Genomic DNA, 6,552 nt, shown 5'->3' on the forward strand with positions numbered 1-6,552 from the left:
CTCCCTCAGTGCTGGCGCGGCCGCGCGAGGGCCATGCAACGGGACGCAGGGACACGGAACTCCCACGCACACCGCTGCGCCGCCCGGCAGCCTCCGGCCCAACCTTCGCTACGGGTCCCCGCGTTCGGCAGTCACGACTCCTCCTCAGCTGCACCGGAGGAAATTATTGAAAAATGGCGGGAGATTCCCCTCCTCCCCCCAGCCCGGCCAGCGCACACACTAACTTGCTCCCCTGTGGCGCCGGTGGCGAATGCTCCAATAGGCGGAGAGCCGATCAGCGCTCACAGTCTATTGGCTCATGAGAGCTGCCGCTCTGCGCCCGGGTCCCGCCCCCTTTCCGGGCTGCGGAGTTGGGTTGCAGCGCACCAGAGGGCAGTATGAAGAGGTGAAAGGTCACGTTATGTAAGTGATGGTGACAGGCCTGCGGGCCTCCAGCGGCGGAGTTGAAAATGGGGGTCAGCGGGGGACCGAAGGGCCTGGAATTCAAAGAGGTCAGACCAGAAAAGCCCTTTAACATCCACAGACACTGCGCCATCTGTCACCGACGGCGACACCGACATCCGGGCACCACTGTCCGTGTGGTGCGCCGGAGGGGGAGGGGGAGCGCGCGGCCAGGGGCTTTGTCTTTCCACTGTGCTCCGCCCCCTTCTTAAAGGCGCCGCGCTCGGCCACGCCCGGGGAGGCGCGGGTAGGGCGGAAAGGAAGGAGGGGTTGGCGGGAATAAACCCCAAGACCTTACCCAAGCGAAGGTTCCCCTGAAGGACAGTTTGAGCCCCAGTCTTGCTCGCCCCAAAGTTAACTTCTTTTGGAAGAGAGTGTGGTGGAGATGTAAATACTAGTATGATGCTTGTTTTTAGGGGCTTGGTGGAAAGCATAATACAGAAGCTTCTAAAATATATTAAAGGACGTACCTGGTAAAGTTACGTCTGATAATCTTTTAATTAATTCTGATAATCTGTCCTAGCGCCTACAAAGCTCAGGGCTCTGTACTGGGAGCTTCAGAGGAAAAAGAAAAAATAAGACAGAGACTGTCCTGAAAAAGAATAAGAGGCACAAATAATGACAGTTCGGTGAAGAGTGCTGTAGGAAGCGCACAGTAAGAAGACAGCAGTAACTGCCTGGAGAGTGAGGACGTTTGAGCCGCTTCCCCAACCGCACTACACTCACAAAGTCCAAACTCTGGCTATCCAGTACATTCCGAAACACTCATTAATAATTCTCTTCCTATTAAATTGTGCCCCTCCTTTCGAAGATCTTCACTGGCCTTAGAACATACCTTCCCAGCCTGTTCTTCAACAGGGCTGGGAAAGCAGTCGCGCATACCAATGCCAGACCCTTTTCTTGTCATCTTGAAGTGAGAAGCATCCCGCCCCCTCTGCCGAAAGGCAAGTTCGAGGTCAGAAGATCCCTATGAAACCTCCTCTGATCACCTAGCAGAGACGGGAATGCATCCTCCTTCAGTAGCTGTTCTCCTAAAAGGATTACGAGCAACCTGAGAGAATAGGGCATTTGAGTTGATTGTGAAAACATGAGTAGCATTTCACTAGACAGAGAAATGAAGGACAAACATTCTAGGCAGAAGGAGCAGCAGGGCCAACTTGGTAGATTCAGGACAACACACCTTAAAAGGTAGGGATTTTGAGGCGGAAAGTATCGAGAGATGAGGGTGGCGAAGGAAGTGATCGTCCTGGCCACAGCGTGTGATGGCTGAAGTGACCACTTAGAAGGGAATTGTAGTTGTTTGTGGCAGGGATACCAAGAGACTCAAGTGTAACAAGATCAAGGGAGACAGATGGACAGATTTGAGAGGCACAGACCAGGTGACTAATGGACATTTGCAGGACTAGATCCCTAACAGCAGACTACACACAGAGTAAGACTCAAAGAACATTAAGAAAAAAATTTTGGAAAAAATTTGGTATTTCAAAAAAGGGTCTAATTGCACCTGAGAGTGGGGAACATCATCATTTCAGCACTTGGGGCCACTGTGAGCTGGAATCCAGCCCTGGTGTTGGTAAAGTAGAGATCTAAAATGGGAGAATCAGGGGGCACCCTGGTGGCTCAGTCGATTAAGCGGCTGACTCTTGATTTGGGCTCAGGTCATGATCTCACGGTTCGTGAGTTCGAGCCCCGAGTCGGGCTCTGTGCTGACAGCTTGGAGCCCGCTTAGAATTCTCTCACACTTGTTCTGCCCCAACCCGCTTGTGCTCACTCTCTCAAAATATATAAACTTAAAAAAAAAATAGCAAACTTTAATGTGACCTCTGCTTGGTAGATGTCCTCCATTTCTGTGGCTCAAATTTACAAATAATAGAGTTGATTAACACGAGATTTTACCATCTTGTCCTAAAGATGTTAAGAAAAAAAAAAAACAAAAAACAGGGCGCCTGGCTGGCTTAGTCCATGGAGTCTGTGACTCTTGATCTCCAGATCATTAGTTCAAGCCCCATGTTGGTGCAGAGCTTACTCAAAAGAATAATAATAAATTTTTTGACATTTTAAGAAAGAAAAATAATGGAAGCTATCAGTTTCCTGCTCTGATATCTTCACTGACTCTTGTTGAAGACAAAACTCTTCGGAGTTTACTCTTCCTATGCAGTCCTCAAACTCTTAACGGCAGCAAGCCCCTACTGGCCTACTTCCTCCTAATTCCCAGAATTCATTAGCTTTATTCCTACCCACTGCCGGAAATGGACTTTCTTCTCCTCTGTGCATTTCAATCCCATACTTCCTTCCTAATGCCTTTTCCCAATTGTTCCAGCCCACATCCGCTTTTACTAAACTCTCAAGTTTTTTAACCATAGTTTTAGCAGAATTCGTTGTTCACTGTGTTTTCTCTCCTAACGCTTGAATAAGCAAGTTAATCAAAAAAAGAAAGGAATTAAAATGTGTAGTTTCCAGGTATCTGCACCAAAGCTTCTATTGTTCAAAGTCGGCTATGGCCACTTAGCCTCAGGAATCAGCCAGTCTAAGGAAGCATTGCCATTTCCCTACACGGATCCCCAGCAGGAAGTTTTAGGGCCTGAGCTCCGTCAGCAAGATCTGTTTCTGTGGTCTGTGTCATGTGGAGCTATGCCCCGCCATGTACCCCTCCTCACTGATGCAGACACAACCCTTTGCTTAGACAGTCCCGGCTCCTGGCTTGTCTTTTCCTAGCTGTGCTGCTGGTTCCTTAAACTCAAAACATCCCAGACCCACAATCTTAACATCTTCCTTCTCTCCATCATCTGCTCTATCTGGATGGTTTTCATTTCTTTTAGCGGCCCACCTTCCTCACAACCTCACGGGCTCAGGCTTGACCTCCCCTGAGCTCCATAGCCATAGGGTCAACCAGATGATGTCTTGAACTGCCTTTCCTGCCATCGCCACAGCATCCTACTTCAGGCCTTTATTCTTGCTGTCCCAGACTACTACTATAATACCTTTCTTCTTTTAAAATGTTTTTGGGGTGCCTGCCTGGGGTGCCTCTCAGTTGGTAGAGCATGCCACACTCAACCTGTGAATTCAAACCCCGGGTTGGACATGGAGCCTACTTAAAACTAAAAGTTTTAAACTCCATTAAAATTATGTCTTTTTTTATGGTAAAATGAACGGTGGTTCCCAAAAAGAAACATTTAAATGTACTTTAAAAAACAACAACAAATAGTTCTACAAAAAGCAACCCTGGGGGCTCTTTCTTCATCCACTTCCTGTTCCCTCAAGCACTCATTTTCAAATTGTTAAACTGTGTTAAAATTGGTAGAAAGGAAACTTCATTTTTTTTAATGTTTATTTTTGAGAGAGGGAGAGAGTGCGAGAGCTCAGGAGACAGAGTGCCAATGGGGGAGGGGCAGAGAGAGAGGGAGACAGAATCCGAAGCAGGTTCCAGGCTCTGTCAGCACAAACTCATGAATGGCAAGATCATGACCTGAGCTAAAGTCAGACGCTTAACCAACTGAGCCACCCAGGCAACCTCCAGATTCCATTTTAGGTGAAGTTTCCTCGGGGTGCCTGAATGGCTCAGTCGACTTTGGCTCAGGTCATGATCTCACAATTTGTGGGTTCGAGCCCCACATTGGACTCTCCACAACCAGCTCAGAGCCTGGAGCCTGCTTCGGATTCTGTGTCTTCAGACTCTCTTTCTGCTACTCCCCCACACACAGGCTCTCTCTCAAAAATAAACAAAAAAAAAAAGCTATGCAATTTCTCTATGGAAGAAATTTCCAATTTATTTTTTTTTTTTAAGTTTATTTGTTTTGGAGAGAGAGATTGCTAAATAACATATATGTTGCTAAGTTTGTTTCTCAGTTTTAGTGTTAGCTGTTGACATTCTTCAATGGAAGATGAGGACTTAACCCTGTTACATCCCCCACAAATACCACATACATTCAATCATATTCCCCAAATAATTACTGTAATCGGTTAAATCCACATTCAATGTATAACTTATGATTATTATTCCCAGATGATCCACATGGCGGATTACATTTCCTTTGTTTTCGCTGGTTTGCGTCAGTCTATTTCCACTTCATTTTCTAAGTACCTGTCACCACTCTATCCCTAAACTGACACAACTCTTAAGTCTCCTCTCAATACATACAGACCTAGCAAGTCTTCCAATTTGTCCCCTGCCTCTCTCCTTCCCTAGGCATTTTGCACACTACCTCACTCCCCCGCTCTGGGCTTTCGGTGGCCAGCTCCCTGAAGTCAACAAAGTAAAATCAGACTCTTTGGCCCTGCCTTCAAAGCCCTCCACAATCTGTCCTCAGTCTTTCTTCTACTTCCCTCGAACCCCTTACTCCAGTAAACTAGGTTTATCTAGGTTTCTAAATACCATTCCCCACTAAAAGGATCCAGGGCTTCTGGGGAAAAGGAATAGTGCTTGCAAAGTTCAAGGTGAGTCAGGAACAACTTGGGCCTAAAAATAAGAAAGTCCTCAAATAGTGATGGGGACATGTCAAAAGGACTCAGGAGCCAGCATGAAGGGATTCTGACTGAATCTGGGACAATTTGAACATTTAAAAGAAATGACAGCAATGGACTGTAACACACTGAATGTAAGGGGAAACCATGGGCCATAGTAATGTTCAGAGAGAAGAGAGGGAGGGAGGGAGGCAGACAGGAAAGAAGAAGGGAGGGAGGGAAGGAAAGGAAAGGAATGGAGGGAGGAAGGGAGAAAGGGGAAAGGAAAAAAAGAAGGAAGGAAGGAAGAAAAGGAAAGAAAAGAGGAGTAAGGGCAATCTGCTATTTACAGAAGGCTGCCAGTGAAGGAATGTAAAAAGAATGATAGATTTAGAAAACTCACCATTTTGCAGACTCCAGTGAAGTAACTTGATTCAGAAATAGACCATCAATGGATGCTATAATCACTGGCCTAAGTGAATGGTCTAAGATTATCACACATTCTCCCCCCACAACTTACTTATGTAAAAGTGCCCTGAAAATGGGAAGGTCTGGCGGACACCTCAGCCAGCATTACCAGTAACGAGACAAAAGGGTAAAGTTTCTCTTGATACAAGGCAGTGAAAACTACATGTCAGTTCTGTAGCATTCTAACCAAAAACATTTCACCTGAAATCCTTAGCGAATAGGAAAGACCAGTTTGTGGGACATTCTACGAATAACTGCCTAGACCCTTCAAAATTATCAGTGACACGAGATACGCCTATCCACCCATCTCCAAAAGCTTCTAAAAGGAGGCTACAGACACGTGAGAACTGTGTGTGCAGTGTGTGACCCTAGAATTAGATCCTGGATCTGGGGATGGGAGCTAAAGGGAACTACTACCATTTTGGGGACAGTTGGGACAATTTAAATATGTTCCTATTAAATACTATTATTGGGGCGCCTGGGTGGCTTAGTCGGTTAAGCGTCCGACTTTCACTTAGGTCATGATCTCGCAGTTCNCTTTTAAATAAATAAATACTATTATTGTATCATTGTTAAATTTCTTGGGTATGATCGTGATACTCTGGTCATGTTGAGGAATGTCCTTGGGACATAGAAGCTTAAGTATTCAGGGCTAAAGTGTCAGAATGACAGGTACCTATTTTCAAGTAATTCACCTGTCCGCCACCCTCCCCCCACTGCCCCCAAAAAAGAGAAAAAAAGATGTGTACCGAGATGCCAGTGTGGCAAATGTCAATAATTGGTGAATCTAGGTGACGGGTACACATAGTTTATTGAACTATTTCTTTAAGGTCTGTGTTTTGAAAAGCCTCAAAAAGCTGGAGAAAATAGAAACCCAATTCCCTGGTTACTGCCACACGTTAACCTCGTACCTCACTGCCTCCATTTATCCGCGCTAACCTGCCCCAGGTACTTTCCTCATAACCAGAGAAACATTTCTAGGTCCAGCCTAGAATGCCACCTCTTCTATAAGCCTTCTGTGATCTCAAAGCCTCCAGGTTTTCCTCTTGGCCCTCACAGTACTCTGCCTTCTCCATCCACCACGGCACAGGCTCCTGCCTACCTTCTCTACCTCACCGGACTGGAAGTTCCTGCAAGGCAGACACCTGTCTACCAATTGTACTTTATACACAGAGACCCCTGAAGATGCTTTCAATGTTTGTA

Source organism: Crocuta crocuta, unplaced genomic scaffold (genome assembly GCF_008692635.1).
Source record: "Crocuta crocuta isolate KB4526 unplaced genomic scaffold, BGI_CrCroc_1.0 scaffold217, whole genome shotgun sequence".
NCBI classification, from domain to species: domain Eukaryota; kingdom Metazoa; phylum Chordata; class Mammalia; order Carnivora; family Hyaenidae; genus Crocuta; species Crocuta crocuta.